Genomic DNA, 16,553 nt, shown 5'->3' with positions numbered 1-16,553 from the left:
CCAATGTGAAATGTGACAACTGGGGGTATAATTCAGGATTCCATCTTGCGTTGTTCATTTTTCATGAATTTCTGAGCCTATCCTGCTTTGCCGTTCTTTCTCATTTGTAATTGTGACGTTATTTCATCCCTGCGTGCTTCCACCTGTGTAAGATTTTATGGTTGTTTTTGAAAAAAATCTGATAGGAGTTTCAAAACATGAATCCTAGCCATGTAACCATTACCTCTGAGGTGTCCATCAGGAAAGCATGGTGGAGGCAACAAACCTTCCACATTGCTTGTCTCCATGGTCTGGGTTTCAAATGTCAACAGGAGGAGGAGGAATCTCATAGCAACTATCCACTGATGGTCTCTTCATGAATTGGCCTAATCCATTTTGAAGGCCACCTTGCTGGAGCTGCCTCCCCCACCTCACCCCTGGTCCATTCGTAAGGAAGGTGAATCTGGTGGTGATGAGTTTTGTATTTGAGTAAAAAGCTCCCTCACTTTCCCATCAGAATTTTGAAAGAACCCTTTGTTTGACTGAGCTCTTTTGGCAGCTGCTAAAAGGTGGTCTTTATTTAACGTGAAGGAATAACATTAAGGTTTAAACAACAACAACAAGCATCTGATGATGCACTTTCCAAATATTAATCAAATGCCATTAGGTAAATGGTCAGACAAAACATCCATTGAGTCCCTGGCACAGATGGGACACATCCTGGTCTGGGTCAATCTGTTGCAAATGAAACTCCTGGTGCACAGCACTGTTCTAGCTTTCAGGAAGTCCCCCACACTGGAGGGCATTTGAATAGTGAAGATCTTCCCATGTGCTTTTGTTACATTTTCAAGTTCATCTGGATACCAGGTATAAACCACAGTGGACAGACCACCTGCTGCATCTCAGACCTTTCCTCTCCAGCCTCCATTACCATTGGAGAAGCTGAATGCCAGGCTAGATGGATCATTGCCCTTATGCTGTCTGGCAGCTCTTATGTTCTTGCACTGCTTGATTCACACTAAGGTGCCCCAGGGGTCTCTTGTTCAGGATGAAAGGTGCTTTATGGTGTAGTTACTGCACAAACATATCCCAGCTACTAAAGATCATTCCTTGCAAGAGTTGTGGCTTTAATTCCAACACCCCCCTGGCTCCAGCCCAACTTGGGTTATTGCTTTCTCCCCCCATAAGTACCCTTTCTGCTTCCCATAGAGACACCCACACAAAGTGGATGTTGCTGAATCATTGGTTGTACTGACCTTATCCAGAACTGGCTGCATTTCAAGTGAGTGCCAGCAGTGAGTCCACCCCAGCAGCAATTCAGGATGTTGAAATTAGGGAGGTGATCAGTAAGGTCTTCAGTTTTATCTCCTATAACCACTGGAGACACGTTTGCAGACTTCTCTGTGGGAGGAGGAGGAGGCTACAACTATAGGGATCAATACTGATACAGTGGTACCTCAGATTACAAATGCTTTGGGTTACAAACTCTGCTAACCTGGAAGTAGTACCTTGGGTTGAGAACTTTGCCCCAGAATGAGAACGGAAATTGTGCGCCAGCAGTGCGGCATCTGCGGGAGGCCCCATTAGCAAAAGCGCGCCTCAGGTTAAGAATGGTTTCGGGTTAAGAAAGGACCTCCGGAGTGAATTAAGTTCATAATCTGAGGCACCACTGTATACTGCTTTGACTTATGCTGTGGTTTTGTTTGTTACACAAACAAGAAAGAAGCTGGGGGTGGGAACCATCTCTAACACATATTTGTTTATGCGAGACTGTAAGATGTAAGAATGATTAATAGCACAATCCTAAACATTGCTACTCAGAAGTCCTATTGAATTCAGCGAGGCTTAATCCAAGTAAATGGGATTAGGATTGCAGCCTGAAATATTAGTCTATGTGAACAACCATTATTGAAAAAGAAATAGAATCTATCACTGCGTAAGATTGTAAAGTAAGATGTACCATGCCGATGACATCTGCAAAATTAAAAATTAAAAAAATGGAATTACCTGTAGGAAAATTGCAAATATTGTTGTTTTCATTGCTCTTTATTGATTTTATTAAGTAAAATATTGTTTTAGATTGCTTTAAGTATATTTAATTTGCATTAAAACATAATGATAATTAATAATGAACTATAGGAATCCATGCCAGTTTGGGGGCTTATGCTTTGCATTTTCATTTGAACAGTGTGATCTAGCACTACAAGTCTTCACTTCTTCTCTGACATTTTCTAAACCAGGATATGACTGGCAGTTTGCAAGCACAGCTCATACCCTTTGAAGGCTTTATTATATATTCCTGTTTCTATATGTGAGTGATCTGGGTTCTCCTCTGCATCACTTATGTCCATGGTTCTGTATATTAAGCGATGCATGTATGCTCCAGTGTGCGCTCCAGTAGAACACATACAGACCCAATATTGTTTTAGGAGCATTGAGGCTTTGCTGTTGCTGTTATTTAAAAATACAACTGAAGTTTTGCCTCTGAACTACTAATTCAAGGAGAACAAAATGAAACCAGAGAGGCAGGCAGAAGTGCAGAGATGAAGCTGCCTTAGGGCTCATCCACACGTTGCTTGTCCCATGCCTAGAAAGTATGAGTCCAAGCAGTTTTTCCTTTGCCCTGTCGCTTTCCCTGGGAAAACCTGCTCTTTACTGCTGAATCAGAGCAAATGCCAATCCATGGAAAGCCCCGTTGACATTTGTTCTGATTCAGAAGTAAAGAGCAGGATTTCCTGGGAGAAAGTGGCAGGGCAAATGGAAGTGTAGACTAGATAGATAGATAAGATAAAACTTTATTCGCATTAGCCAATGGCCATGGCAACAGTAAAACATTACAGTATACGCAGAAAAGGAAATTTGATATAAGAGCACAATTTAAAGTCCTGAATCAGCCATCAGTTAGTGGCCCTTATTCTGATTGCCCCTGCTATGAACCTAGCAACCTTTGCGGTTATCTGCTCATTTTGATCTAATAGAAGAAAGGCCATTGTGGCAGTGGTTGAGCGCCCTGGGATGGTTAGTATGCGTGGAGTGATGATCTCGTTCCTCAGGTCTTTGTAGAGAGTACAAGACAGGAGGACGTGTGCCACTGTTTTGGTGCTACCATCTCCACAGGGGCAAAGACGTTTCTCAGGTGGGATCTTTTGGAATCGACCCTCAAGTACTGCAGATGGCAAAACATCCAGTCTTGCAAGTGTAAAAGCACATCTGTATTTTGGGATAATAAGTTTGTGCAGATATGGGGCCAGAAAATCAAAATGGAGAGTTGGAAAATGAACATACCAAGGGCAGAATTTCTTTATAGTGGCCAGGTTGTTCTGATGCTTGATATCTTTTAGACGTTGCCCAATTAGACTGTTTGCTTTAGTAGGGCCCATAGTGAGTAGGTGTTGTGGGGAGAGGCCACAAGAGGGAAGTTTTTAAGTGTGGACTAGCCCTTAGGCAGAAACAGACATCAGGACCGTTCTGCTCAGTGTTGTCTACAATGACAGGCAGTGACAGGGGTCTCTCCCAGCCTTACCTGAAGATGCCAGGATTAAATCTGGGTCCTTCTGCAAAAAGCAGAAGCTCTGCAGGCTCCCCTGCTCCTCCTCAAAGGTGCCACAACCCCTTTGCCATTGCTCATGCCACTGGCTGCACCTCTTCTGCAGATGGGTCACCTATGGCCCTCCTGATGTCCCTGGACTGCAACTCCCATCATCCATGCTGCCTGGGGCTGATGGGAGTTGGAGTCCGCCTACATCTGGGGGGCACTGATGTGGTGTATATGCAGTTAACAGCACTATTAGAAGGCTACTGAGGGCTCCTTCTGCTGCCAGCAAAAGGTCCTAGATGTGTGATCCATAACTCCTTCACCACCTTGAATGCTCTCTGCACTGAGACTGCTCTTTCCTCCCCCTTTCTAGCCTTTCCTCCTCCTTTCACTACAACTCTCTTCCTTCCCTTCCTCTAATCCCCCCACCTCTTCTTTTTTTACTTGCTTGAGGCAATACTACTACTAACTGAACAGAATCTAATTAGAACAACAACAAAACCAAACATCTGGGCTCAGGAAATAAAGCTTTCGCAGTGGGAAGCAAAAAGATAAATTTCACGTGATGCGTCAGCTAGCAAGAAGCGCTGCGCAAGAGCTGATGATGAGAAGAGAGAGGAAGAGAGAGAGGCCATTTGGGGGAAGATCATCTCTATCTGTCACTGCTAGTGCGGCTTTGAACAGGGATACATTGTCCCAGTCTAATGGACATTCCAGGGGGAGAATCATAGCGACGTCCCTCAGTACCTTCCACATGTAGTTAATTTGTTGCACAGTTACCAGTATGTTTCTCATCATTAATGGGCCTGGGAAACTAAGGTTTTGATTAATGCTGGCACATTGATTTGAAGAAAAAAGCAGGAGGAATAGGGGTGGTTTGGGGAAAGAAGAAAAAAGAGGATGTTGCCACCACCACAACTCTGGAAAAGTGACCAAGGGAATCTAGAAAAGACAGAAGGGACTTGGCCACGGCGTGTCCTACAGTGGAGATCTGAGAAGGAACTTGAACACACTTTCACACAGCAATCGACAAACTCCCACCAAGTAAATTTGCAACTGGCTGAGAAATGACTCCACATACTTAGTAAGAGTCCTGAGAGTTCTCTCCCCCAGCTCAAGATGTTGTGGTGTGCTTGCAGGTCCAGGCCTTGTGCTCCTCAGTCCCCAACCCATATGAAGAAGATTGGTTTGGATCGAAATAAAGTTTGGCCACAACTTTATTGAATACAGATGAAAGAGGTTTGGCTGGGGCATGGGACAATCAAAATACTTCAAGCTCGCACACCGGAAGTGATGTGTAGGTCACTCCAAGTGGGGGTTCCTAAGACTTACATCAAATAGGGTGACCCCCTCAGGGACTGCCGTCTGTGGGAGTTCCTTCAGCCCTGGACATGACCACTCCCCCTGGATCCCTTTAAAGAGATACCCCAGCATTTGGAGGGGCAGGCGCAGACTACACCTTCCCCTGCATCCAAGACAACAGATTGACCCGATGCCCAACCCAGTTCTGACGATTGCTATGAGGTAGGCAAAACCACCAGGTTGGAGCCAATCTGCCCAGTGGACAAATTCCTACTTGGCCCCAAAAAACGGTGACCACTGTAACCACAACAAAGTCCTTGACTATCAGCTTAAACCGAGGGTGGGCAGGTGAGGAGCCCGATGAAGGAAAGGCAGGTAGGGCCCCAGGCGAGGCCTGCTTAAATGGCCAGGAAGCGGACCCAAGGGAAGCTTTCCCGCTCCGCCCCCTGGCACTGATAGGAAAGGGCACCGAGGCCATGCCTCCCTTGTCGGGGCCCCAGTGGAGCCTCTGCCGTCCTGCGACAACGCTGCACCAAAAGGCCTTGTGTGTTGCAGACCATATTATGCCTTAAGGATTGTCATTCCCAGCACCAGCTGTGGCTTAGAGCCACTTGGAAACACAACTCACCCCTTCCCACAATACAAACACCCCTAGGAACAAGGGAGGGTTTTGGGTGTTGGAGCCAAATAAAGAAAATGCTAACCGAAAATGCTAACTGAAATGATGCTTTGTTGGACAAGGGGTTTGGTGGCATAGTTCACAGCAATCAATGAAAACTTCAGTTATAATTAAAAGGGATTGACATAAAGTAGCTTTTGCACATGGAAAGCAACAGGCTTTTGGTATGTCTGCTGAATTATAACAATGTGCAAAAAAATTCCAGTTTACATTCCAATTTGGAGAATATTTTTTTTGGGACGGAAATGCCACTCATTTCATAATAGAGATGAGCATTATGAGTGGGACCAATGTTATGTTCTGATGTTTGGTGGTGTCACTACTTTTAGTGCATCCCATGTTAACACTCATCCCACATTAACGCTCACCCTTCCTTTCTGCAAAGTTCTGGATCAGTTGTGTGCTGTCTGCAGGTACAGCCTGCAGACTGAATATTGATTGGCATGTGTTGCCTCTAAAATTGATGGTGTCTTGGTTAAAGGCTTGAACACGAGGTAGCAGAGGAGAACCAGGAGTCGTCCCAGGGAGTTAGAGTTGAAAAAACAAGCCAGGAGTCTGAGCAGAGCCAGATGTCCATTATTGCACAGGCGGACTTGCCCCCCGTGCCACACATGCCCTAGAAGATGACTGGAGGAGGAAGTGCTGATTGATTCTTGGCGTCTGCCTACCCACAGTGTTATTGGGCAGACACTGATATACCCGACATCAATGGGACTGTCAACATTTGTTTTCATCTGTTTTCAAATGGACACACTGCAGGGCAATGCAGAATCAACCTGCAACACGTTTTTCTTTCCAAAATGAAACCACTTCTGGGGCAAAAAATATGCAACAGATCTTGATTGTGTGCGGAGTACATGGAAACAAGCAAGTACTCAGTCTCCATTGTTTATACAATAAAGTGTGGTGAGTACACAGCCAAAAATTAGCATGCGAAGAGGCACCTCCATACCTAGCCATGGACTCAAGTCCCACAAATTACTGCACACACCCCCTTCTCATCTCCTGGGCTGGTCTAGCCCAGCTAGGGACACATCAGTGACACAGAGCCAGAGGTTACACAAACTCTTTTCTGGTGATGGTTCCACTTGGTTTCATGGTGAAAAGAATCCACTGGAGCATAGAGAAAAGGAATCGGTAACAACAACAGCCAGCTCCTTTTGATGAAATGCTGGAAGAGAGAAAAGAAGATTGGACCAGCAAGAATCTGTTTGGTGACAGAGAAGCTCATATGTACCACAGAGGATCTTGGAATTGACACAAGCATTATATTTAATATTTGACAACAACTTGCAAGCACGAAAGAATTGCACCACACTAAAATATGTCAGAGCAGCAATTGGGAAGCTTGCTTGTTGGCTTCTATATTCTCCCCTGAAGTTTATGCTGTGTTTTTACTTTAAAACAAGATGCAGATTTTTATGGCACAGCTGCGCTACAAAACTTAAAACTGTCTTTGCAGTCATTCCTGCTCCACAGGGAACCCCAGGAACTGTAGTTCTGTGAGATGGGCAAGGGAGACAGAATTCTCAGCTCCCCTCTTCTAATACCAAACCACATTTCCCACAAGTCTTTGGAGGAAACTGTGGCAGTTAAACTACTATAGAATAGAGCCAACATATCTGAAGGGTAGCTATAGTGACCACCTTCTTGTGCAGAGGGCTTCCGTTTCACAGATGATGGCGTCTTCCATCTGATTTGCTCTTGTCCCACCTCTGGGGCTTTCTGCTGAATGCTGACTGATCTGTCATCATAACAATAAAGATTGACTACTATGGCTCGCTTGATAGTGCAATTAACACACAACTTGAGTATAGAACAGGGGTCAGCAAACTTTTTCAGCAAGGGGCCGGTCCACTGTCCCTCAGACCTTGTGGGGGGCCAGACTATATATATTTGGGGGGGGGGAATGAACGAATTCCTATGCCCCACAAATAACCCAGACATGCATTTTAAATAAAATGACACATTCTGCTCATGTAAAAACACGCTGATTCCCGGACCGTCTGCGGGCTGGATTTAGAAGGCGATTGGGCCGGATCTGGCCCCCGGGCCTTAGTTTGCCTACCCATGCTCTAGAATCCATCTCAACATGTTTAGTTAGAACTAAGACCCACTGATATAAGTGAAATATATTTCCAGCTAATTGGGTTTAGGGTTCCAACCAATGTAACCAACTCTGAAAGGGCGTATGCCAACTACTTTGTAGCCAGACAAATCCGGGCTAGGTTTAGAAGGCAACTGGGCTGGATCCGGCCCTCAGGCCTTAGTTTGCCTACCCATGTTATAGAAGCTTGTGCTTTGAGAGCTCTGGAAACAATGGCCTGGCAGCAGGACCAAAGGGGCAGGGGTATCGGAGGAGTTTCTGCAAATACTTCTATTGCCATTCCCATTTTGTATCTGCTGCGAGGCTCCCCCCACCCCCAGAACTCTCAAAGCACTAGCTCTTGTAGCGAACCAGTGCAATGTGATTGTTGTGTGGAACAGGCAGCGCACTGGTTGGCTAGTTCCTGTGTTGCAACAAGTGACAAGCACAGACTACCCCAAATCCTTATCCACAATGTAACACACACAATGTGTGTTACCCCAAATCCTTATCCACAATGTAACACACACAATGTGTGTTACCCCAAATCCTTATCCACAATGTAACACACACAATGTAACACACACCTTTTTGCAGAGCCTTTGTGTTTCTCTGTGAACAAAGCTCCAGCATAATGTATTTCTAATGGCAGAGGCCTGTAAGAACACACACAACCACCCTCCTTACCTGTTCACATGGATTTGGGAGCCATTTGCTCTTGTCTTGAAATGAGCGCCAGAGAGCTCTTTGCCCGTGCCTTGAAGTTGAGTGGCTGAATAAGACCGACAATCCCCAAAAAAGACAACCCTTGAGGCCAAGTTGCTGCCGGTCTGCTTAGATCCAGTTTTGGGAGAGATTGACAAATAGCTTGAGCTGATGATGTAACATAGCTCATTATGTTCCTAACACCACATCTAGATACGTTAACATTTTAAAAAAAATAAAAGTATATTTGTATTGTGTGTTTTATGGATGCTTGTTTGTATGTTTTGTAATTGGTTTTATACTTGTGAACCGCTGAGTAGCCACCTTGGCAATTAAGCAATATTAAGCGGTGATGATAATGATAATCATTTTTCTTTTATTTCACCCAATTTATACGCCACTTGTTTGTAATAAAACTTCAAAGTGATGCCACATTCAACACTCATAAGTCACCCCTTTCCAAAAAACGAATTCTCTTCAGTTTTTCATTTATTCATTTATTTAATTTAAATATATAAAAATATGAAGAAGTCTTCACCCTGGCCAAGGGTGCAGCCAAAGGTGGGCAGGGTGTGGGTTTGTACTACTGCAAAGGGAGCAACCCTGCCGTGGCGAAGTAGACTTAGCTGCTGCCCCCTTCTCAACCCGTCATCCAGTGGCCTGTTGCTTCTTCACAGAATACAGACATTCTATAGATAATGACAACAATGAATGGCTGATAGTCCAGAGGGTGGCAGGGCAGGGGGTGATTCCCCAGGAGTGGTGACAGTTCCTTCTAGCTTCCTGTAATCTGACCTCATCTGCAGGCACAGCTCTCTAGTCCCTGGGCAGAAGAAGTTGTTGTCACAATTCCCGTCTCTGATTTCCCAGACTGCACTCACAGGCAAGGCCTCTTACCAGCTCATCAGCCTCTGCCAACTCCTGCAACCTCTGCCGTGTAGGTAAAGGTAAAGGACCCCTGAACAGTTAAGTCCAGTCAAGGGCGACTAAGGGGTGTGGCACACATCACCACTTTTTGGCCGAGGAAGCCGGCGTTTGTCCACAGACAGCTTTCCGGGTCATGTAGCCAGCATGACTAAAATGCTCCTGGCGCAACGGAACGCCGTGACAGAAGCCAGAGCGCACAAAAATGCCATTTACCTTCCCGCTGCAGGGGTACTTATTTATCTACTCACGCTGATATGCCTTCGAACTGCTAGGTTGGCAGGAGCTGGGACAGAGCAACGGGAGTTCACCACCACTGTCACACAGATTTGAATGGCTGACCTTCTGATCAGCAAGCTCAAGAGGCTTGGAAGTTTAGACCACAGCGCCACCCGCGTCCCCTCTGCCATGTACTGTCTGAATTACACATACACATTGCACACACCCTTGCCACACCTAGCAACTACATGCATACGTACTCACACATACAAACAGATGTGCATGCACTCCCTTGGCATCTGCGCACACCCACCCACCCACACACACACACACCCCTTTGTGTTTCTCACAACAGTAGATGCAGAAACAAGTAGCATTCCAGCAACCGGTCAGGAATTGCCACTGACGTGGGGATTTATGCCATTCGATGCTATGTATGATCTGATGCCTGAAATGAATGGAGGCAGTGAAACAGGATCTTGACAGCAAAGAGTCACATAATGATGCTTCTCATGCCATCAGCTGCAATAGGGGGCTGAGTTCATGGAGAAAATCTGTTGATAATGAATTGTACAAACTTTGGCTCCATGTTTGGAAAGAGGCATAGTTATGCATACCAATACACAACACGAGTACACGGCAGTACAAACTCCAAATGACACAACCACCTGTGGACTCCATGCCTCTCGCCTTCCACCTCCTGCCTCCCCCTCCCTGCCTGCCTCCTCCCTAAAGGCTGGATTAAAAAGTAATGAGGTATTTACAAACATATTTGGTTCCTTCACAGTTCAGAGATGTAAGAGTATATTAAGAGCTGCTGGCGTGTTTTCAAGCTTCACTACTTCACTGGCTAAAAACTGCCTGGCCTTTCCAAATGAAAACAGTTGTGATTCACGATATTTCCTCATTAGGAGCCCCTACTAGTGTCACAGCTCAGCAGCAGAGCACATGCTTTGCTGGGCAGAGTACATGGCACTGGGCTTGGTAACGTAACAATCTGACTCCTTGTAAGGTGTTCTTTGCATCCTAATTTAAACAGAGCAACCATCTGAACTTGTACGGACAGAGAAAGGACACACAAAACAAGACTGAGACGCAATGACCAAGAATTGCTTCCCAGGTTTTCCTTCGCATGTACAGATTGCATGCACCACCATGTATACATTATGATGTGTGAAGATTGTTCATGAATCTATTTGGCCATGTGCAATTGGGAAGCTGCAATTGGCAGTGGCTTCCAAACATGTATACATGCAGGAAGCTGGACTTGTGTGTGCAGTACGTCCACATGGAAGTGACTGGAGATTTCTTTCTGCACTAGCGTGAGATGCTTACGGAAATGCACATAAAAACACAAAACAGGTATGACTGAAGATAACAATACACACATACACACTGGGGAGGATACACCACTGAATGCCAACTGTGTGCTAGGGCAAATTAGCCTGCCACAAGAGGAGCTGAACCAGGCCTTAAAGAATGAAGAAAGCATGTTCGATGCATCCAATATTCCAGGAATACCTAGCATGGTACCCTCCAGATGTTGATGGACTCCAACTCCCATCAGCCCCCAGCCAAGCTAGCCAAAGTGAAGGATGATGGGACTTTGGTCAAGCAACATCTGGAGGGCAGCACGTTGGAGACCCCTGCCATACTCTTTATAGGGGGTGAGCAACCAGTTGTGTTATGAAGGTGAGCTGGCACTCAGCACAAGCCCAGCACTGTGTGGTTCATTTAGCTTAGCTCAACAGGAGATTGTGCTGTGAGTGTGGATTCGTATCAAGCACAGAGGAAGTGACCACATCTAGATGTATGCTAATGCCTCATTTTGAGGCTAAGCTATCAGCCAACTGCCAACACAAGGCAGCACAAGCCACCACTTGGTCTCCCTTTGCCCTAGTGAGACCAGAAGTTCCTTCTGGCTGGCACTGCTCTGCCAGTAGCCTAATCACTAACCATTTGCTTCTCCAAAGATTAAGACCCCTACATCTGCTTCCATGTAGGACACCTCTGATCCCCACCCAAGTCCAAGCATGGTATGGGCCTGGAACATCTTGTCCCAACTGACTTCACCTTTGCCCGCTGGGACAGTTCAGTCAGTCTGTGGCTGCAGGAACCTTGCAGTAATTTAGCACATTCCCCGTTGACTTTGGAATATTCCTTTGCAGCCTCAGTCTAATAATTCTTGGATTCAGGTTATCATGTTCCCTCAGGAAGTCAACATCTCTCCCCAAGAAACCACATTGTTCATCCTTGGTGAGCCCCCTCCTCAAACATGCTGCTTTAAGCATTGATTGAAGTATGCTTGACCTCAGGGAACCCCCATGAGAGCAGATCACCACACCACGCTTGAGCTAGCTCCATTCCTTTGCCTCCTCTGTCCTGCTGCCCTGGTTTTTTTTCCTTGGGTTACTCAGGAACTGCAGAGGAACATAACTTCCACATCTTCCATCTTGTAGAAATGGCTGTTTTTGAAATTACATAGAGAGAATTTTAAAAAACTGACCTGTGGTTCCCTTATCCTTACCAGGGTCCTGAATGATCCATAGAAGTGGTTTTCAACCTTTTTGAGTCCCGGCTCCCTTGACCAACCACATTCTTTCTGCGGATTCCCTGTGGAAGCCGCTGACACTGAGCTTCCGTTACAGGACATGTGTAAGTGTTCTGCCCCTGCACCATTCCACCCCGCCCCTTGCCAGTGCCATTTTTGGTGCATGTGTAAGTGGGAGCGCGTGTGTCAACAGGACCCCAACCACTGCTCTGCAGGGCCGAGCTGATGCACTCCACATGGCAGCCCCAGCCTGCCTTTCCAAAAATTAGTGTGCACATGGTGGAAGTGAGGGTGGAGAGGGCAAAGCAAGATTAAGATCAGAAGCAGAAATATGCTGTTATTGCAGGGGAGGCAAGTGAGAAACACACAGCACAGGACACACATGCATACATGGCCCTTTCCTGCAACATTCCCTCCATGCCCATAAAGCTGGGTGACTGTTAAGGAGGAGGGTGGTTGCCTGGAGGGAGAAGCAAAGAAGAAGCAGGGAGAGGGATGTCGGGGGCAGGGGATAGAGGGAGAAACACAGAAGACACTCCTCACTTTCAGAGTTATTTTTAAATACCTCCTTATAGAGCCAGGGGAGTAGCTATTTGCTGAGGTGCCCGGTGCGGTGCACGGGTCCTGCAGCCAGGGGTGAAGCGAGCTGCCCATGGGGACGGGGTGAGCCAAGGCAGGGCGCACTGCATGGAGCCTCTCCGCAACCGCCCCCTCAGATGTAGGGTGGCTGACGCGGTGGGCAGGCGCAAGCCCTGCGCTGCTCGAAAAAGCAGTGTGGAGCGGGGGCCACCAGGTGGCGCGTTGGAAGATGGCCAACAATAACATCTCTCTGACCCATACGAGGTAATTCAGGGGCTGCTATGGGAAGTAGGCAGCCTTCCCTTCCCCCCAAGAGGTGGGGGGACCCTGTCTTGCCAGCGGTGTTCATAATGCACCCCCTGATCTGAGAGATGGGGGTGCCGAACACTTGGCACGAGCCCTCGGTGAAGTCAGCTCTTCCTGACGCCGATTCCAATTAGCGCGTGCTGGTTGCTTCAGCTCGGAATTATAATTGGAAACATATGATTGGAAATGAAGCTGAAACACATATATCAAGTAAAGCTCGACGATAAGGCTGCTGAGTAATGGATCTCTGTGACCGGGAGCGATGGATGGATAAGTAAATCTTTTGATGTGTCACCACTAAGAGACTGTATGTTTGGAACGAAGGGGGGGTGGAGGAAAACCCCTTTTCCCCCTTTTATATGATGTGATAAAATAACCCTCCACCCCAGAAACAAGATCGTCGCGTCTTTTAAGAATCATAAGCAGGATTTTAAGAACTGTGTGGGGATGGATTACAACAGGAGAGAAGATTTGAACGGTGAGAAAGTGGAAATTTTTTATGACACAGTTAAAAAATGGCATCTCGCCAAGACAGGCTTGCCGGAGAAAGAAGGACGGGGGAGGAGAATCAGGAATGTTGGAAAGAGGAGGACTGTCGGAATTGAAAGTTTGACCTGACAGAGCCCTCTGACCTATTTGATTTATTTGGCTAGCCTGGAAAAATAAAGGACAGACCGGAGATTAACCTTGTTTATGGAAGCATTAAACAGAGGCTGTCCTGGACTGATATAGCTTTTGAAGAGTACAAAACCCACACAGAGATGCCAGCTTTCAGTCTGCTTGTGAGAATCATCAGAGATCGCAAAGAAAGGAATATATGACTACAACAAGATGAGAAAGAAAGTAATAAAGGACTATCTGGATTGAACTGGATAGAACTGATTAATTAATACAGTAAAATAAGTGATGTCTGGAGTTATCCGGAATTTTGGACTCGTGCGGAGCTTGATATATGGGTACCCTCAAAACTTTAAAATTTGGCTGTATAATTCAGAACCAATGTGATTTGAATAATGTGATGTGATTGGCCTGTTAATAAAAATTATTTTTAAAAAAAGAAAAAGAAAAAAAGCAGTGTGGAGCTTGCAGGCAGTCCACCCGGCGCCACACCCTCAGGAGAGACAAGTGGCTCAGGCACGCTGCAGGCCCCGCGGTGTGGCGCCCAGTGCCCCCACCTCACCTTGCTACCAGTGGCGTAGGAAGGGGGATGCAGTAGTTATTTTTTTTTCAAAAAAAAGTGTCGTGAGCCCAATTTTTAAAAATTTATTTTAAAACACATATTTTTTTGCCATTTTGTCACCCTCCTCAGTGATGACACCCGGGGTGGCCCCCACCCGCTGCACCCCCCTTCCTACGCCACTGTATAGAGCGCACACACATCCAGGCACACACACTATCAAGCTACTTTGTTATTTTATTGTATTTCTCAAGCCCTCTGTGTAAAACTAGGAACTGTTCGTTACTGAAGCTGAGAAGGATTTTTGTTGGTGTGGGGGAAAGTTTTTAAGAAGATAAACAGTCTTGCAAAAGTGTTTCCCCACTTTTTTTGCCGCTGTTTTATTTCAGGAAGATAATGGGCTGCAAGTTAAAGCTCCTGGCTCCCCTGAATGTTCCTCAGAGAGAAAGATAATGCAGAAAGATATGGGCTGCAATTTAATGAAAGGATCCCCCCGGCTCCCCGGAATGTTCCTTGAGTCACCCCAGGGTGCCATAGCACACTGGTTGAAAACCAATGATAGAGATCATCCCACCACGCAGTATCTGCAGACTGCAGCATACAAATCCACAAAACCTGCACCCAGTCGTCCCAAGTGTCCCACTACATAGCTGTGACGATCCCAAAGTCTTGGGTCATGGCAAAACCTGTTCCTTCCCCCTCTTCAGAACATTATTAACATATTCCTTTCTCTCTTATCTCAACATCCTTCTGTCCTTGCATGGTCCAAACCCATACCATTTGTGTTCAAGCATTCTTCTGGGCACTTTAAGGCCTCCGGTTCAGCAGGCCAGATCCCCAGCACTGTTCTCCACTCCTTGCAGAGTAGCCATTAGATTCTGAAGCTCCATCAGCTTCTCTCTCTCTCAGAGCAACAAGCTTAGTACAACCTGCTGATCCAGGCAATGTGGCTTTGTTGTTTGCCAATGTCCGCCCTAGCAATCAGACAGAGCACAACAAGCTCTGGATTAAATATTCCAGATAACATGCCTCCTTGGCAACATGTATAAACTTGCAAGTTCACCAAACACGTAAACAGGGGCATGTGCAGACAGTGGCAACAGTGGCTTTCTCCAGAGGTTGCTGCACTCCTATTGCCATCAGCCACAGCCAGCACAGCCAATGGTAGGGATGATGGGAGTTGTAGTTCAGCAACATCTGGAGGGCCACAGATTGCCCGCCTGTGCTCTCTACCTTTCATGCAGAAAAGCTCTGTGCAACATGGATCCTTTCTCTGAAATAACATCTTCCTGAGGGAGGGAGTCAGGGAGGATTCAGACTCACTAATGCAGCCTACACTAGAGTAGACAAATGTGGGGAATCCCAAAAGCATGTCATAGTCCCAACCCTGAGTGCAAGTGTGCAAAGGGAAGCATGCTGGGAAAGAATACTGACTAGGATAACCTGTCATTCCAAGGAAAATGCTTCCCCGATGTTCTGGAAATATATATCTCAATTTGAGAATACAGGTGAAGTATGCCTTCAATTTTAAGTGGAAGCGGCGGGATGGGGGACAGAATTTGGGAAGTTTAGGTAACACTGAGGTGATTGTGTAGACTAAGCACATCTACGCTTAGTTCTAACACAATAGGAAGTACACCGATACAGCCACAGAGACATCAGACATTGTTGAAAGCACTCACAAAATCACTTACATTCACCGACAGCTGCGTGAGATTCATACCTATCACATGAGCTGATGCGCACGAGCATCCCTGTTCATGGTTGTGTACACCCACAAAACACAACAGCAGAGACACTAGCCTGCACACACTTTCAGCTGGGCTGCTGTACTTCTCTAGCTTTGCTGCAACAAGTAAGGTAAAGGTAAAGGACCCCTAGACAGTTGAGTCAAGTCAAAGGCGACTATAGGGTGTGGCGCTCATCTCGCTTTTCAGGCCAAGGGAGCTGGCATTTGTCCAAATACAGCTTTCTGGGTCATGTGGCCAGCATGACTAAACCTCTTCTGGCACAATGGAACACCGTGATGGAAGCTAGAGTGCATAGAAATGCCATTTACTTTCCTGCCACAGTGGAATCTATTTATCTACTTGCACTGGTGCACTTTCAAAATGCTAGGTTGGCAGGAGTTGGGACAGAGCAATGGGAGCTCACATCATCGCGCTGATTCGAACCACCTATCCTTCGATCAGCAAGCCCAAGAGGCTCAGTGGTTTAGACCACAGTGCCACCCGTCTCCTGCAACAAGTAGGAGAGTAGCGAAGGTACAGCCTCTACCTCTAGAACTGGATGATTCACCATTTGGCCATGCAAATTCCAGGTGGGATCCCTTACAGCTGGGATGAGCCTTTAGATTCATGATCTACAACTCATGAATTCCAACATGAATCTTTTATTTCATTTGTAAACATCACCCACAGAGGTCCCCAAGACATCAGTCACTTGGTTATATGTGAATTGGCTGTGTTTCTGAATTCATCACCCGCTGTTAGTGTGAGTTCATAATTCACC

Source organism: Podarcis raffonei, chromosome 2, assembly GCF_027172205.1.
Source record: "Podarcis raffonei isolate rPodRaf1 chromosome 2, rPodRaf1.pri, whole genome shotgun sequence".
NCBI lineage: Eukaryota > Metazoa > Chordata > Lepidosauria > Squamata > Lacertidae > Podarcis > Podarcis raffonei.
Note: the sequence above shows the minus strand (reverse complement) of the source record.